Source organism: Adiantum capillus-veneris, chromosome 13, assembly GCF_014529385.1.
Source record: "Adiantum capillus-veneris isolate H3 chromosome 13, ASM1452938v2, whole genome shotgun sequence".
Lineage (NCBI taxonomy): Eukaryota > Viridiplantae > Streptophyta > Polypodiopsida > Polypodiales > Pteridaceae > Adiantum > Adiantum capillus-veneris.
In genome coordinates this window covers 66843578-66862109 of record NC_140943.1, presented here as the reverse complement: position 1 = coordinate 66862109, position 18532 = coordinate 66843578, and the positions used below count along the sequence as shown (strand labels likewise).

Below are 18532 nucleotides of genomic sequence, written 5' to 3'. Positions count from 1 at the left end.
ATATGCCAAGTGGCACTCATGCATTATTCCCCGCTTTGTACCTTCTGGTCTAAAAATATCTCATTCGGTTGTTGAGTTGACTTAGCGGCAGAGTAATAAAATGTTCCCCTTGTCATTCTGAAGCTAATGACACGAATAGATTTCGTGGCCCAAAATAGCAATTCCCTAAATTTTAGGAGATGCTTCCATTGGACTCTCACTGGTCATCTGACCATCTTTCGCCACTCGGACCACGTCCAATAATGCAATGTAGCCCATTTCTATGGTGATTTTCTCTGGGTGACCCCACCTTGTCACTGTGTCTTTATTGAGTTAATTTCCTAGTATCCACCAACTTATTAAGTGCGGCGAGGGGACCTAGACACCCTTTTACTGAGCCGATACACCCTTTTACTACTCGAATTCCAGTGCCAACCAACTTCCGTCTGCGGGTGAAACTACCGTTTCACATTGGCCATACAATGTTCGGCGATTTACAACCTAAAAAAGAGGGTCTCAAAAATTAAACAAAAATCATTGGAAAGAAATCAACAAATAAGGTAAGTAGTTGCCACGTCCTCATGACATACCCCCTTCTTGAAATCGCAAACGTCCTCGATTGCATACCATAAATACATGCCATTTGATGATCTTGTGTTGTGAGCACTCTTTTACCATCGCATGTATCCGCAAGAAAGATGATAAGACATAGATACAAATGACTTAATGAGACCTTCATACTTTTGTCATTTCCATCTATGATAGAAGTGAACATTATACGTCTGACACTGAAAGAGCGATGCACGCTTTTATTACACTGAATCCATATGCATATTTGATGTACTAGCTGTATCATTACCCCTCCTTTGCACACGTTGTGTTGGGGCATACGTAGGCTGTAACCCAAAGGCCTCAAGGTAAAGCTGCAATACATTTGGTGACTCTGACAGTTCATGCTCTTCCATCCACTTTGTATCCATAGGTGGATAGTTCTTGAACTTCACCAAATAGCGTCTTGCAACCTGTCCCTTAACTTTTCTTTCCTTATGTGCCAAAATCTGCTTAGGAACCAAAATTTCATCAAGTTCCTCAACTTCTGGCTGGTCCTCATTTGGCATATCTTCTGGCACATCACCCACGAAGGGTCTTAGAAGACTCACGTGAAACGCATTATGAATCTTCCAAGCGTCAGGCAAATTCAGCATGTAAGCAACATCGCTAATCTTATCAAGCACTTGAAAAGGCCCATAGTAACACATGCTGAGCTTCGGAAACAACCGTTTCTTGCCCTTCATTTTCTTCAACCTTGCCTTTTCAAATTGCAAAAATAGCCAATCACCAAGTGAAAACAACAGTTCACGACAGTGACGATCATCAGCTCTTTTCTGTTTTGCTTGAGTCTTCTCCAAGGCAAGCTTAATCTTCTTATATATTTCATCTATATTCTCAACATATGGATCTGCCTGAAAGATCTTGTTCTTTGTATGCAAAATGGGAGGAACTTTCTTGCCGCCTTCAACAATTTCAAAAGGTGCCTTGCCAGTTGATGAATGCATCGTATTGTTGTACACATACTCAAGCATAGGCAAATACTTTTCCCACTTGCCCTTATTATCTGACACATAACATTTTAGTAGATCTAAGACAATAGAATTAGCCACTTCTGAGTGTCCATCAGTTTGTGGATGAAATGAAGACGAGAACTTGAGCGTAGTGTCCATGTTCTCAAACAATCCTCTCCAAAACAAACTTGTCATGCAAGGATCACGATCACTGACAATCGATTGTGGCATACCATGGTACTTGAACACATTGTACATGAATAACCGTGCCATCTGATTAGATTTTATCTTCTTCGTGACAGGGATAAAATGGGCCTGTTTGTTGAACTTGCAAATAATGGTCCATATACCATCATTCCCTGTTGGCGTTCTTGGAAGATCAAAGATAAAAGTTCATAGCAATGCTTCCAACTGGCTTATCCGGAATCGACAGTGGCTGTAACAACCCTGGTGCATTTTGCCTGTCAAACTTGACCTTTTGAAAACAACGCATGCTCGCACAAAGGCATCCACATCTCTCCTCAAGGTAGGCCAGTAAAAGAATGTCTCTACCGCTTTAACTGTAGCATCAATACCACGATGTCCTGCATACGATGGGACATGACTTTCTACTATGACCTTATGTCGCAATGGCTTAGTAACACAAAGTCTACCATTCATCATCATAAAATTGTCTCTGAGGAGGTAGTGCTCATGATGTTGCCCCTCTTGCAACTATTCAAAAATCCTTGCAAAATCTTCATCAGTAGCAGATTGTTCCTTCATGTCACATCCAACTCATGTGATAAGGAATTGACACAACTGAAATTTGTGGCTTCCTTGATAACGCATTAGCCACAATATTCTTCTTGCCTTCCACATGCATAATCTGGTAGTGGAACATAGAGAGAATGTTTGCCCATCGCGTATGCTTTTTGGATAGCTTTGATTGTGTCAAGAAGTATCGCAAGGTTTGATGATTTGTTTGGACAACAAAATCAGCACCTAACAGGTAGTGCTTTCAGCTAGAGAGCGCATGAATGATGGCCAATAACTCTTTCTTATAGATTTGCATAGTCTTTTCTTGCTCTTATAAGCTACTACCCGACCATCTTGCATTAGCAGTGTTCCGATGCTATTGCCACACGCGTCACACTGGACCACAAATGACTTCCTGAGATCTAGTAAAACAATCACGGGATTTGAAGTCAACTTTTCCTTTAAGAGACTAAAAGCTGAAATCTCTCTTTGGGTCCATCTGAAAGTGACCTCTTTCTTTTGCAAAGCGTGAAAAGGTGAAGCTATCTCTGCAAAATTCTTGATAAACCTTCTATACTATGAGCACAATCCCAAGAAGCTTCAGACATCATGCATAGTCTTTAAATCTAGCCATGTCTTAATAGCTTCAACCTTTGCGGGATCCATTCGGACACCATCCTTTGACACTATGTGGCCAAGAAAGTGGATCTCTTCCAAGAAGAATTCACTTTTCTTAGGATTGACAAGTAACATGTGAATGTGTAACTCGGGTGTCTTAATACTTGAGGAGCACTTTGCCACCCGACCGCTTGAGGTACTTGCACCGGGCGAGGACATCGGCGGACTTTCCACTCTCGGTGGCATCATGAGAGTGCACAAAATATATCTCTCCACTTGAGTATGCAACGAGGTCATGAATGGATCTCTTACTTGTATCCCTCCACCTGTCGGTAATGAGGGAAACGCCATGTTTTGCCCAAGGCTGAATATTGAGCGTTGCCTACTCCATGAGTCATGACCGCCTTCTCTCGATCGAGCAAAGTGGTTTGGAGAGCTTCCAAAGATGGCGGCACATACGCTTGTGGCATACTCTCCTACCTGCTTCACCATAGCTTTCCAATACTCTGACCTATTTCGATCACACATGCAAGAGGTTAGTATCATTATTCATAGTTTAGAGATCATAGTGGCGGAAACAAAGAGAACGGAAGAAATGAGAGAGAAGATTGATAAAGATTACCGAGCCGCGACAAATGGGATGTGTCAAAGTCAACGATGCGGAAGCATAGAGACCAAGGGGGGGGGAGAGAGAGAGAGAGAGAGAGAGAGAGAGAGAGAGAGAGAGAGAGAGAGAGAGAGAGAGAGTCTCCTGAACCAATCAACCTTGGCAATGAATAACTGAATGTGTATACAATGGATGCAAGGGGTTGCTTTTATAGCAATCCCAATAAATTGCCCTACCCAAGACTTTGACAAATAAGTAAAATAAATACCTAAAAGCCAAACTAAATAATGGGATCACATTGGGCAGTTCACTTGAGATGCCAAAACTTTAACACCCTCTTTGTAGCTCATAGTGGACATCAATAGTGAGACCAAGTCGATGAAGAAGCTACCATGGACACCCCAGCACCGGTCGGGATACTGGATACACCTCGGTGTTGCTCTCCTCAACTTTGTACGTGAAAGTAATGCCATCTTGAGCATCGGTTGCCTTTGTAGAAACTTTGAACTGTAGACCATACTACGTCCAATAATTCCCATTCGTGAACTGTGAACAGATCACGTCCGAAATATAAAATTTCAAGATAATGAAGTATTGAAGCACATCTTGTCCATAATCTGACCAACAACAATGGATTGGTGTACTCATCCATAGTGTTTTAGACGTTTGATTGGTTCCCGACCAGATGCATGTGTATTGAACTCGGACCTACGGGTCGAAACACCAATAACTTGAACTCCAACACAAGGGTCCAAATTAATTATAGGGAGCATTGCTTGCCCCTCTTTGCCACTCACAAGCCTCTCTCTAGTTGAAGCTAGTGGTGACACCTGTCATTTGACTAGAAATCTGACGTCGAGGCCACTGTGGCCACCGCCATGTGTGCCATGCCGATCTCCTCTGCCATATCTTTATTACTGTAATCTCTGTCCAGCTTGCGTTTGTCGTTGTCTTCCTGTGAGTTCTTGCTTTTGCCTTTGGCTTCAAACTCTTGAGCCAAACAAAGCGTCGAATCACAATCATGACTACTGTGATCGTACCTCGTGGGCACCAAGGCAGCTAACTGAGTACTTGTACTGCCATCTTTCTCCAATTGACCTTTGCCGCTGTCCTCTAGCGAACTCCTCCATTTGCTTTTGACTTCACAAACTCGAGCCAAACAATTTGTCGGGTTCCTTGAGAATTGTGCCGATGCAGGCGGCTAACTGGATGGTTGATTCGTTATCCATAGCTTTTGCTTGGGTTTGGTCGATGTCATCACGGACACTCGAGCAAGGGGGTGCCATGTTGAAGTTGCAAAACCTGGTAATCTCGCACCTTCTCGCTCTCCAATAGGCCGCAAAAAATCCCAAGCCGCACGAACCAAGTCACTTTACTCGTCTGCGACTCCTAAGCTGCTCCACACCTTCTGCTATCCCTCTCTAGAGCTCCAAGGTTTACTTCCCCCAAGCTGAGGCGATTTTCGCCCTCCCTTGAGCCGAAAGCGCCGCGCTTCAAAACTTTTATGGGAATCACCTTCAAGCCAGTGTTCCACCTTAGCTTAGAAACCTTAGTAGTCTCTAGCTTTTTCTTAAAAATGTAGCAAGAAAAAAGAGGAGTCGTGTAGCCTATTGTCGCGAAGCAAAAGAGGGAGGCTCTGTCCCAAGCCACACACAACGTTTCAGCACGCTGTTCACAATGGCTGCTGCCACCGTCGCTCCAAAGACCTTACACTGCATGCGTTCTAAAACGCAAGGGGAGGGTGTCGCCAAGCAAGGTTGATGTCCTAAGCACTGCTAGCAGACAACGTTTAGAAACGTTGCAGGAAGGTTGGGCTGCTGAAAACGCTACCAAGCACTAGCATTTCAAAATGCTTGCGACAGAAGGAGAAAACGACGCAATGTAGGTTTCATTTTAAAATGCCGATTGGGGACCTTCTGGCGTCGCTGCTAGACCAACGTTTTAGAACGCCAATGGGGGAGATGCCGACAACAAGGGAGTTCTCTTCTTCTCTGGGCAGCTCCTCAACGCCAAGGCTCTTGAATCACCGAGCTACACCAAGTGGCTCTGATACCATGTCAAAGTCGACGATGCGGAAGCGTAGAGACCAAGGGGAGTGAGCACGAGAGAGAGAGAGAGAGAGAGAGAGAGAGAGAGAGAGAGAGAGAGAGAGAGAGAGAGAGAGAGAGAGAGAGAGAGAGAGAGAGAGAGAGAGAGTCTCCTGAACCAATCAACCTTGGCAATGAATAATTGAATGTGTATACAATGGAGGCAAGGGGTTGCTTATATAGCAATCCCAGTAAATTGCCCTACCCACGACTTTGACAAATAAGTAAAATAAATACCTAAAAGCCAAACTAAATAATGGGATCACATTGGGAAGTTCACTTGAGATGCCAAAACTTTAACAATATGGTCGTGATAAAAGAATTGGGCAACGGCGGCATTCACGTCTTTCTTCTTCTCTGGGTCCCAAGAGGTGGCAAGGGTCCTATGGCGACGAATCGGGCTGGATGAAGACCCTTTGGGTAGAGTGAAAGAAGGGAAAATGAGGGTCTTTGGGTCGATAGCTTTGCGTGCGGGCTTGGATTTAGGGTTGAATTGCCGATCCTTTTCCTCAAGCTCCTTCCTCTTCTTGGCGCTTAGTTGGTGCAAAATCTCATCTCATGTCCAGGCACTCGAAGAAAGCGTGCCCTCACTTTGTCATGGCTCCCTTTCCGATGGTAAGAGCATAGCTTGCATGCCTATGCGCAAGCACCTCCCGCCGCCGACAAGGTGCCCTCCGAAGTCACCTCATCCCAGAATGGTCGGCTTTTGAGTGTTGTCCGCATGGACGGAGGGGGTTGTACGAGAACCATGGATTGTGTGTGTGTGTGAGAGAGAGAGAGAGAGAGAGAGAGAGAGAGAGAGAGAGAGAGAGGAGAGAGAGAGAGAGCTGCAAAATTCAAATGGCAAAGCCACAAATGTGTTTCAAACTTTCATGTAGGCTTGACTCCTTGAGAGCTTGAGAGAGAGAGAGAGCTTGAGCCTTGAGGGTTTGAGACATAGTTACCGGGGAACGCATTCCATAGGCCCTGGAATACCGGAACGCCGTTCCCTCCCCCTCTGCCAAGCCGGAACGTCGCGGAACGTTTTGCCGTTTCGGGTGACCACTTGATATCGGAACGGCCTCGGAACGGCCCAGAACGGCCTCGAAACAGCCCGGAATGGCCAACTCTAAAAAATGGGGAGAAATAGGCAGTTTTTTGCAAATTTGTAGTGAACATTAGGTTTTTTTTTAAGTGTGCAAGGGCTCAAAAATTAAAATGCACCCCCTCACACCCATTCCCTTCTCAAGCATTATTTGGGTATTTTTTATGCCTCCCGTTCCGCGCCGTTCCCGTTCCGGACCCTTGGCTGTTCCCCCGTTGCGCGGGGGTCCCCATCGCCATTCCCGTTCCGCGTTCCGGGTAACTCTCGTTTGAGAGAGAGAGAGAGCTTGAGAGAGGAAGAGAGAGGCTTCACTCTTAGAGGGCAAGGGCAAGAGCTTGAGGAGCTTGAGGGTAGAGCTTGAGAGCAAGCGAGAAAGAGCCTTGTGTCACTTGTGCAGGGGTGAGGGGAGTGCATTTTATAAGGGGGAGCTGAAAATTGCTTCCCTCAAAATCTCAAAAAACTGCCCGTATTGAGTGTTGGCCGGAAAACTAGCAGCTGAACGAAATCTGGCGGTTGGGCCATCCCCTAGTTGTTCTGGCAGTCCCCACGTTCCGGTCTGTACCGACCCAATCCGATAGCCCCATTCATGTATCAAGCACCCATCCGAAACCGCCAACTGTTCCGAGACGTTCCATGCACCCATGCATCTTCGGAACGCCTTTCCAACGTTCCGGGCCCTTAGGAACGTATTCCCCGATAACTATGCAGGGAGCATCGGGAAGAAGTATTCAACCATCCAAGAACGGACATCTCTGATGTGTCGTAGGATTATTGACATAGAGCATCGCAAAGGAGATTGCACCGTAAGTTCAGTGAGAAAGGACTAGGTGATGGGTATTCCTGATGCGTCACATGGTGGGTGATGGCGGCATCGGAAAGGGAATATTTTATAGTCGAGAGGAAATTCCGAACTGTGTTATAATTGTGCACAAGGATGGACAAGCACTTGAATGAAGATGGGTTTAGAGGAAATTTTGAGGAAAAACAGATGCTTTCTGAGAGAAAGCAGACGTTTTTCCGTAAAGAGGTCTATGTTAATATTGCATCTGTGTGTGAGGCTGCATCAAGGGACGCTTGGGTTGTGATTGTGCAAGCATTGTTTTTTGCTTATATAGGTTGTATTGAGCTTTTAACAAGTTCAGACCATTTCTAAAATAGGCCGCCTGCCCACTTACTAAGTGGGCAGCCACCTTTCTAAAAAAAGCATAGAAAAAAACCAGCGCCCCCCTTTCTTGCAGCGCATGATCTCTTTCTCTTTCGTCTGTGATCCTTCTCCCCCTCTTTTTGGCGCTTCTCCTCCTCCCCTATTCCTTCTGGCGAGACCGCTCTATTCCCGCTGGCTGCCAAGAGCCATAAAAGCAAATCCTCTCTCTCTTAGAGCCTGAAGAAGAAGCCAATGCTAGTAGCAAGGAGGAGCTGCTGCAGAATTTCAGCCCCAAAGAAAATGTCGCCATTGATTCCCATGGCTGCCCCAAGTGTTCCAGACATTGCTTGGATCGCAAAGAAGTGCCTATGGAGAGCGTTTCCATCGCCACAAGCTACTGTTTTCCTCTGTTTTCAGCCCATAAATGTAGTAGATGGGGCTGATTTATGAGAAGGAAACCGAGAGCACACCTCTTTTGTGTGTAGGATTGGAAGAGAGGCTTCTCGGTGTAGAGATCTCTTTTGAGAAGTTTCTTTTCAAGAACCGAGTTGCATTCTGAGTGTCGAGACTTCAAAGGTAACGTTTGTCATGTTTTGATCTTTGAGTATTTGTTTGCAGGAGTACTTCCTCTTCGCGAGGGTATAGGAACTGAGGAAAGCACGAGCCTCTACAAGAGAAAAGCGCTCTCAGGAATTAGAGCCAGATCAGCCCAAGGGTTTCACACCTTGAGTTTGGGAGTAGATCCACGGATCTGAGAGTGGTAAACTCTCGAGATGGGATCCGGAAGTTGAGATTCCCAGGACTTCTCGTCTAGGAAAGCAGAGTTGTTCTGCACAAAGAGCAAACTTTGGGAACAGAGTTGGACAAGAGTTGTAGGGATGCCATACCTTGAGTCTGGAAGGTGAGATCTAGAGGCGAGAACCTTGGTTCTCGAGGATTCGGAATAAGGAAAGGAACTTCCCCTAGGAACAGGAAACCGAGGCTTTCAAGTACCATCAAGTCTGATTCTAGAATGAACGTGGTAATGCGTTTGGTTCAAGTGCTTGTATAGACTTCTCCCTAGTAATAAAGATACTTTTAAGGGGGGGGGGGGGACCAGCCCATCTTCTGGTCCCGAGTATTGTGTTGATCTCTCTCTCTCTCTCTCTCTCTCTCTCTCTCTCTCTCTATATATATATATATATATATATATATATATATATATATATATATATATATATATATATATATATATATATATTCTCTAGCTTCAGTATCAAGAGATAACCTCTATTTATCTGAGTATATTTTATATTGCTATGCGCTCCCGTTTGTGACGGTGGTAGCAAAGCATGGTCTCCTCTCTTTCTCCGTAAAGGAATACGACTCTGGGAAGATACGGGAAGAAGCCATGACAAGCCAAGAGAGAAGTAAGTAGGCGGAACCCTGGGGAAATAGGGAAATATGGTGGAAAAGGCAGTAGTTGCCCTGTGGGCTACATGGCAAAATACCGACATCTAAGAATGAGAGAGAGAGAGAGAGAGAGAGAGAGAGAGAGAGAGAGAGAGAGAGAGAGAGAGAGATCTGGGAAAGGCTCTCCATGCCGACAACAATCTGCTCATACAAGTGACCAAGGGTGGTCCGGCGTAGAACTGACATGCCCAATGGATAGACCCGAGGTGCACACAACTGCGATTGCTACTGACACTGCCAATTTCTCCTACACACGAGACCACTGACACCGTTTCGACATGGACATCTCCTCTAACATGCTCGGAGAGCATACACAACTGACATGCCTAATGAATAGACCTGAGGTGCACACAATTACGACTGCTACTGACACTGCCGACTGCTTCTGCACATGAGACCACTGACACGGTCTCGACATGGACTTCTCCTCTTAACATGCTCTAAGAGCATAGATCTGGGGCATCTCCTCCTGGCTATATCTAGATGTGGATCTAGATCTCGGTCAAGGAAATGTGCCACTGCGGGGTCACAAGACCTATGAGAGGCTGAGAAGGCACTGCACCAAGGAGATGATCCCCGAGATCTGCTACTGCTGCCCACCAAAAACGCTAGGGCCGAGTGCTGCCCCCTGGCTGAGAGAGAAAAACGCTGAGGCTGAGTGGGAAAAACGCTAGGGCTGCCTGCCCCCTCACCTCCTAGGGCTGCCCCCTAGGGGCGCCCTGTGCTTCCCAAAGCCTGCATACAGTGTATCTCTCCAAGCGCTCCTGCCCTGCATATATACTCCCGAAGGATCAGGTCGGCGAGCCAGCCAGCCAACATTCACGACCAGAAAAATGGGGAATTAGGGAAATATGGTGGCAAAGGCAGCAGGTGCCTTGTGGGCTACAGGGAAAAATATATTGCTCCCACCCTGCAGGAGCCTAATGGCCATGGAATTGAGCCAAAACCCAAGGCTAAACATGGCTAGATACGACCCGACATGAGAACCTACCTCACACTGGCCGGGCACAGCACAAAACAGCCCTCACTCCCTAGCACCTATCCTTGGGAGAAACTGGGACTGACTGGATGAATCTGGAGAGATGCCTTAACTCTAACAGGTGGTGTCTCCCTATCTCCCAAGAATAGATTAGGGAGTGAGGGCTGTTTTGTGGTTATGCCTACTCGTATGCGAGGTAGAGGTACTTTTCCGGTCGCACATCCCGTATGCGAGACCACCGGGTAGGCTAGCATGAGACCGGGCCTGTCCTATGTGTTTATGGGGTCAGAATCTCCTTTGTTGCAGTTTCCAGCTGTGTGTCACTTATGAGAACGTGGCATGTGTGCCACACACTTATGATGAGGTGTCACTTATTGGCTAAGGTCACTTTTAGAGGGTGCCCCAGTTCACTTATGGGTGTGGACGAGTTCTAGTTTCCCCCCACCCCCCCTAAAAAAAGAAAAAGATGTGGGGCAGGGTTACTCTCTTATACAATTGTTTATTGTAGAGTTTGGCAAGCATTTTGGGTGACCTCCATTATCCTATATTTTCTCCTCTCTTCTGTCCAGTTCTCTCTCTCTCTCTCTCTCTCTCTCTCTCTCTCTCTCTCTCTCTCTCTCTGGAAGAAGGTTCCGTATTCTTCTTTTTCCGATTTAATGCTTCTTTTCTTTTAGTGCTAGGCTTCATTATGGCTGAGTCTGCCCTTGATCTCTAGAGTCATGACAGAAACTCAGTACGCTGAACTTTTGTGTTGATGTATGCTCATGTGCGTGTGGTGTGTGTTGTGTCGGGGAGCATATGTTAGTACCTAGTTCTACACCCACTATTGGGCACTGACGACATTAGTGGGGATGTCGTAGTATTTAGTCAGTACTATGCATGATGGAGCTGATGGTTATATTGTCTTGTGGGTGACTACCGTGGGTCCATACCTTGCACTTTCCATCAAGGGTGAATCTGGGCTTATCCTGGATTCATCTAGGTATATTTTTTAGTCGTATAGCGGACATGCAGACTTCACATCGTGAAGTTTTCATCCGAGTTATGACCAGTTGATATTGTGCTAATTCTTTCTATCTTTTGTGGTGCTTATGTCCTTGATCGTCCGAGTTATGACCAGTTGATTTTGTGCTAATTTTTCTAATTTAATGCTTCTTTTAGTGCTAGGCTTCATTATGGCTGAGTCTGCCCTTGATCTCCGGAGTCGTGACAGAAACTTAGTACGCTGAACTTTGTGTTGATGTATGCTTATGTGTGTGTGTGTGTTGGGGAGCATATGTTACTACCTAGTTCTACACCCAGTATTGGGCACTGACGACGTTAGTGGGAATGTCGTGGTATTTAGTCAATACTATGCATGATGGAGCTGATGGTTATATTGTCTTGTGGGTGACTACCTTGGGTCTATACCGTGCACTTTCCTTCAAGGGTGAATCTGGGCTTATCCTTGATTTATCTAGGTATATATAAGACACCTCTAGCGATGCACAATGGCCAATCACCTAGAGAAAGTACAAAAGTGGGCTAACAATGTGTGGGCTACATAAACATCAAGGTGGCTTGTATGATGAATGTAAAAGGAACCACTGTGGAGGCGCATAATGCCATGTGATGTGGGCATGATCCCGACATAAAAGAACTGACGATCTTGCCCATCTGTGAAGAAAGATGCATCGACGCTGCTCCACTGCCCAAGAGGAGCCGGCTGAAGAATCCTACTGATTGCGAAGAGTATGCAGCATCTCTGTCCAAATGGCTGTCAAAATGGTGGACGTAGGAGAGGACTGAGAGCCCAGAATGTGAGCACATCGAGCCTTCCACATGGTCCAAAGCGTGATGCTACATATCGTCGTGAAAACTGTCTCTCGCTGGCAGAAATGCGACCTGTGATGCTGGATATCTGGAATCATCTATAGAGTGCCTGGTCTATATCCCAACGGAGAAAGCAGGAAAACTGGGTCTGTGGGCAAGCCCTGGAACATGGGCTGCACATATGGACAAACCCAAAAACAGTGCCTCAAAGACTCAGGCTCCAAAGTGCATCTCTGACAAGTCGGATCATGGTAACTGCTGACAGGAAAACTGGGTCTGTCGGCAAGCCCTGGAACACGGGCTGCACATATGGACAAACCCAAAAACAGTGCCTCAAAGACTCAGGTTCCAAAGTGCATCTCTGACAAGTCGGATCATAAATGCCTACAGGCAATCCAGCATGTGCTATCCTCTCTCTCTCTGAGCACTAGAAATCTGTGTCTGTCCCCCACTACCCCTCAGCGATTTGTATATGTGCAGTTGCCCTAGGTTGCTTGCTACCGTCTTGTGTGGCTACGGCTTCTCTAGAGGAAGATCTATCATTGCAGAGGGCTGTCCACTGTTTGGGGGACTGATCCAGAGGAGATTCATCATGAACCATTGGAGTGTACCTTGCTGTCCACACTGGTTACCGCCCCGTTCGCTCACTGCCTCACTTTTCCCTGCACCTTTGACAGATTGATACATGTGTATGATGTGCGGGTGAGTAAACATTTGTGTGGACGGGAGTGTATGGACAGGGGCAGGCAATTCAAGGAGCGGGCTGTTTTTTTCAAATTTGGAAGAGAGGGGGGGGGGGGGTGGGTGTGTTGGGTGGGTAGAGGGCTGAGCAGCGCATTTGCGCACAATGCGGTGGGAAGGCATCAGGGTGCAGAGAGAGAGAGAGAGAGAGAGAGAGAGAGAGAGAGAGAGAGAGAGAGAGAGAGAGAGAGATTGATTGATTGATAGAAATTTTGTGCAGAATGCCTGGGAACACGAGCCTGTCCAAAAATGGGAATCAGTCCTTCCGTCTCACACAATGCGTAACACCTGCTCTCCTTAATAACGGAGTTGCTGCGGCCCGTAACCAGGTTGTACATAAGAGAACAGATCTCTCTCTCTCTGTGTGTGTGTGTGTGCGTGCACACTTACAATCAATTGCAGGAGGAAGCCATTTGCTTCTGTAATTTTTTAGTAGAGTTACACACACTTGGGTTTGTTTCTTAGATGTTTCTAGCATTCATCCAGATTCACCAAGTGTCAATCTGTATCTATTATATGGTGCAAATTTGACTTGCGTATAGAGTCGTAGCCTCTCTCTCTCTGATTGTTTGATTTTTATCTAAAAAATTGCTTGTTTAATTATGTCTTGTGCTTTTAAAATCGACGGGTTAGGAAGGCTCCATCCTTAAGTACTCCTTGGTGAAGCCATGTTGATTTTATATGGATAAGTGTAGATAATGTTTTTCAACCCAAATTTTGGGAAAGCCATGTACGGAGCTTTATGAAAGACGTCATTAATAGTCAATCTTGAATTTTTTTTGGAAATCATAGAATCACAAACATAAAAAGAGAGCTACTCATGCAACATAGTGCTTCTTGTGAATGCCCTTAGTCAAGCTATGGACATGGAGGAGTGCGGAAAAGAAGAGAAGCGGTGCAAAATCCAATTACCCCAATGCACGCTACATTTGTAGGTTCTACTACTAATTTGCACCAAAAGGATATGTTGCAAAAGTTACAAGACCATATCTGCACCTTGTTTACGACACGTCAGCACCACAAATTTTGCAGTGCTATCATTATTGTTTGCTAAATCAAAAAGGGATTACCACACTTAAAATTGTCTACATACAAAGCTTTAACCTATAAATCGCGAGTTTCATTTAGTTCAATTTGTGCAGATCTTTGATGCATGGGAGGATTTCTGGAGCTTTGTGGTTTTCAGAATTTTGATTTTTGGTTTATTTTGACCTCCGTTGTGTGGTCTTTTCAAGGGTTGTGCTAGGTGGCACAATCGGGTTTAAGATAAGAAATGGAGATAACTACCACTCTGAGCACACATGATGCAACATGTCTAGGTTGCAAAGGTTGTGGGAAATATTGTGCGTCTTAATTTACATTTACCTTCAGTGGAAATAAGCCTTCTCGTCAATGTAGGTCTCAGCAATTTAGGTCGCTAGAACTGTTTTGCCTATCATTGACATTTGGTCAAGCTCACTTGGCTTATGAATTTGGATAAAGGGGCAAGCCTCTATGGGCATATGTACATATGACATGCATCCCCTTCATAGAATGGAAATGCATTCTTCGATAATATGGCTTTTCCATCTACCCTTGTCATCCTTGTTGTCCTTGAAGTTGCATTTTGATGGTGGATTGTTTGCCTTGCCACAATGAAGGCGAGGGTTCTTGGTGGAGCAATCCTTTACAAAATATTCAACCTTGCCATATTGGTGCTACCTCTTGAACTTTGAGGTAGTGGCATAGACTCCACTTGACTCTCCATTGGCCTTCTTGGTGGTGGTCTTCTTTTTGTTCTCTTCCTCTTGCAATGGATTGATGACGTCCCCCAAGCTCAATATAATTCCCTCTTCTTTGGCGCAAAGCATTTTTTGAAAATCTTCATGATCTCCAAGGGACTAATATAAAATCGTAACCTTGTCATCATGAGGGATAATGCACTCTTAGTAAACTAATTGTGTGTATAGACTTGAGACTATTGTGTAAGCTAGCCATAGCTCTTGCAATATTGGATCATAAAAAGAAAATTTTAAGAAGATTGCATGATTCTTGGTTGTATTGCCATGCTAGGGTCCTATCATTCATAGTGTAGATGGAGTTGTCATCCAAGGTAGTCGGCTTGACTCCCAAAGCATGCTAAATCATTGTACTAAAATTTGGTATGAATAAGGATGGTCCACTGTTGAGCCATAGGCCTCACCATAGTATGAAGGTCTTTTCTCATGGGAATAACCCTTCATCTTTGCCTACCATGTATGAAAACCCAAAACCCTTGACATTGTCCATCTATTCTTTTCTCGAGGTAAAAGTAGAGGTTAGTGGGAAGGCCTTACCTTGACTCATGAAAGTGTCTAATCCCAAATTATCACAAGGACCATAGAAAGATGCATGCTGCAGATTGAGCATCTCAATGAACTATTGGTTATAGGAGATAGGGCACTTAAGGGCGCATGACAAGAAAAATCAAATCGAGTCAATTCCTTTTGTGTTAGGATAATAGGGAATTGGACTACTCTCTAGTCTACATAGGTTCATACTCCTTAATTATAGAAGCTTGGAATGATGATACCTTATCCATGTAATTGGCTACAAGGTAGTGCACACTTCTTTGTTGTATTCTACAATGGGGATCGTGAGTGGACTTCACTAAGTCAAGTGTCCAACAATGCCAACCCATGAGTATGGTAGGTGATGCTAATACGGTCACTAACATAGAGGCCAAATTGAAAGTATTGTCAGGATAGATCAAGGTATGAGGGATTCTATGTAGGAGATTCTCAATCTTGTGGATATTTCTAAAGATGTTGGATTTAATTGGTCTAACAACCAATCAGGGATTTGCTTCAACATCTACTAGACTGGATAGAGTTTATACCTTTGTCAATTGGCTTAAGGATCTATTTGAAGTTAAATGTTAATACCATCACTAACATAGAGGCCAGATTGAAATTGTTGTCAGGGGTAGATCAAGTTATGTGGGATTCTATGTAGGAGGTTCACAACCTTGTGGATACCTCTAAAGATGTTGGATTTAATTGGTCTACAAACCAATCAAGGACTTGCTTCAACATCTACTAGATTGGGTAGAGTTTATACCTTCGTCGATTGGCTTAAGGATCTATTTGAAGTTAAATGTTAAATAACCAACTCCCTTAAGCTATCTAGTCATTTACTTGTTATTTTTTACTTCTCTAAAGTGGAGGCCATATTCAAATCAAGATGGCCTTGCATGGATCACTCAATGTTTCAATTGCATTTTGTAAAAGCAAAAATCAAAGCTATCTTTTTTGAAGCTTTTGAGCAGAAGAAGACTCCCTTTGTTGCTTGGGATAAGGCTATAAAAAATACTCAAAGGCCTCTTACTAATTTTAAGAAGAGGGCTAAGGAAATCAAACTAAGAATGATGACAGAGGAATCGATAGCAAGAATCCAACGTCTCCTTAGGTGAGACTCCTTCCTCCCTTATATTATTGAGATATCAATTGCAATGATGGTACACCTGGATGAATTTTAGCTTACACTAATCATTGGCTCAGACATGAGCATCATTGCTAATGGTACTACTACTTGGCTTTACTGACTTGATCTTCCTAGCAAGAGTAATGACCACTTATTTTGCCAAATCACTCACTAGCAGTTTCATATTGATCATTGTACTAGTCTCTGATCATGTTGTATTTCCCACTTATATTTTGTAGACTTATCGTCATTTTGAGTAGTGAAGAAGAAGAAGTAGCTTTCAACATCCATCTCCATTGTGCTTTGTCTTTTTGCATGGTGACTTGTAAGAAGAGGTGTGTATGGAAAGTCACATGGATATGAGGATGTGAAACATCTAGAGTATGCATGCAAGCTGAGAAAAACACTTTATGGATTGTAGAAAGCACCTAGAGCTTGGGATGAGAGGATTGAAGCTTAATTGGTTACTCTTTATTTTTGTATGGTTGATGCAGATTTGTATGTGCGAGAGAATGAGACTAGTATTGGGACCATATGCATCTATGTGGATGATTGGATTGTTGATGGCACTCATGAGGCTGAAGTTGAGCTTGGACAATAGAAGTTTGACATAAAAGATTTGGGAAAGTTACGTTACATTTTGGGCATTGTAATTGTATAGAATAGGGCATATGGTTGTCACAATGGAAGTTTGCATTGGATATGTTGTTAAAGTATGATATGGATGATTGTAACTATACTGCTATGCCCTTAGATGATAATTTGAAAGTACAATGAGTTAGAGTTTATTTTTCCCTTTCATTCTCTTGGTATGGCAAAAGCTCCAAGAGTGGCAGTCCTTCTTGTTACCATCAATATTGGAGTCAAACTGGTTTTTTAAAAAGGGGATAGGGAGAGCCTAGCCAACTAGAAGCCCATTACATGCCTGGCTTCTATTTACAAGATTTTCTCTCTCCTTTCTACCCAAACAATAAGCTTCATCATGGATTCCATCATCTTCGAAGAGAAAAAAGTTTCATTTAGGGTAGATTGAGTCTTGATGCTATTATTATTATGTGGGAAGCTTTGGTACAAGCAAAAGAATCTAATCATAATTGCATTTTTAAAAACATAGCATTGATAAAGCCTGTGGAAGAATTGATGGGGATTTTATATCCTAGCCTCTTCAATATATATTTTCATGCTTTTTGGCAATGCAGTAGCTCAAATCCAATTAAAAGAACTCTCATAGAGGCTTTTTCCTTGAAAAGGTCCATCAAATAGCTATGCCCCCATCAGCCTCTAATGTTGTTTTCCATAGCCTTTGAGGCTTTTGGTCGGTTGACAGATGGCTGCTTAAGGAAAGGTAAGATAAAGGGTATTTCTATGGCTCCCCAAAAATTTGTGTTTATTGCAACAATTTGCTAATAACACCAACACTTTGCTCGTAAATGATGATCAATTTGTACAAGAACTTTGTCATTTCCTTAGTCTTTTTTTTCTACTTATGATTTTTCTCATTGAACATTGGAAAACAAGATAAAGGTCACTCAATTCTACAACTCCCCTAGTTGTTACATATGTTAGATACTAGATGCTTCCCTATAGGCACATATTCAAACTCTTAGGAATCCCAATGAGGTTTAATACAACTTTCAATCATAGATGTGGTGGGACTGGCCTTTGGCTTTATGACCTTCTCTTATGTTGATATGATGTTTTCTACATGGTCGATTTGCACATGATGTACATGAGACTTCATAGCAGCCCACACCATGGTTCCACATGATGTTACCATATATGTGGTAGTGATGTGTGTGAACACACTTAGGACCGCCAGGGCTTTTTTTCCTCACTAGGATGTTTTTTTCCCCGTGCATTGTATACATGTCCATCATTGTAGGGCTAACTTATCTTTCCATTGTGCACTAAGCAATATGCTCTCTGTTGCGTGCCTTGAGCTTCATCATCTTCTGCAAGTTGTGTGTGTATCCTAGAACCCTATTTCCAACAATTGGTATCAGACCAGGTTGTGTCCCCCGGGCATATTTGCCTGCATCGTCAGTAGGCGCCTGCTCACTTTCTCCAATTTGGGTAAGCTTTCGTGAGCGTCAGTAGGTCAACAAATACTTCGGTTAAGCTCAAAGAGCTTGGTTTGCTCAAAATTTTGACTTGCGCTTATATCGGCCTCGGTTTCCACTACATGCAAATTTGTGCATGCGGTTTTATCCTTTTGTGCAAATTACCTGTCAATGCAATTTTTTGCAGATCAGGTCCTTTAATGCCCTCTTTCAGTTGTGCTATATAGA

At 44.0% G+C, this 18532-nt stretch overlaps 1 protein-coding gene across 1 annotated transcript in view; it reads left to right on the top strand.

The window, feature by feature from the left end:
* The window catches only part of LOC147444186 (transcription initiation factor TFIID subunit 8-like), a 29063-nt gene extending 15903 nt beyond the window's left edge, over positions 1-13160 (top strand). The window contains exon 2 of the mRNA XM_086527801.1: positions 13024-13160. The gene's annotated coding sequence lies outside the window, so the exon portion shown is untranslated. The remainder of the gene's footprint in view (positions 1-13023) is intronic.
* The last annotated feature ends 5372 nt before the right edge of the window (positions 13161-18532 follow it).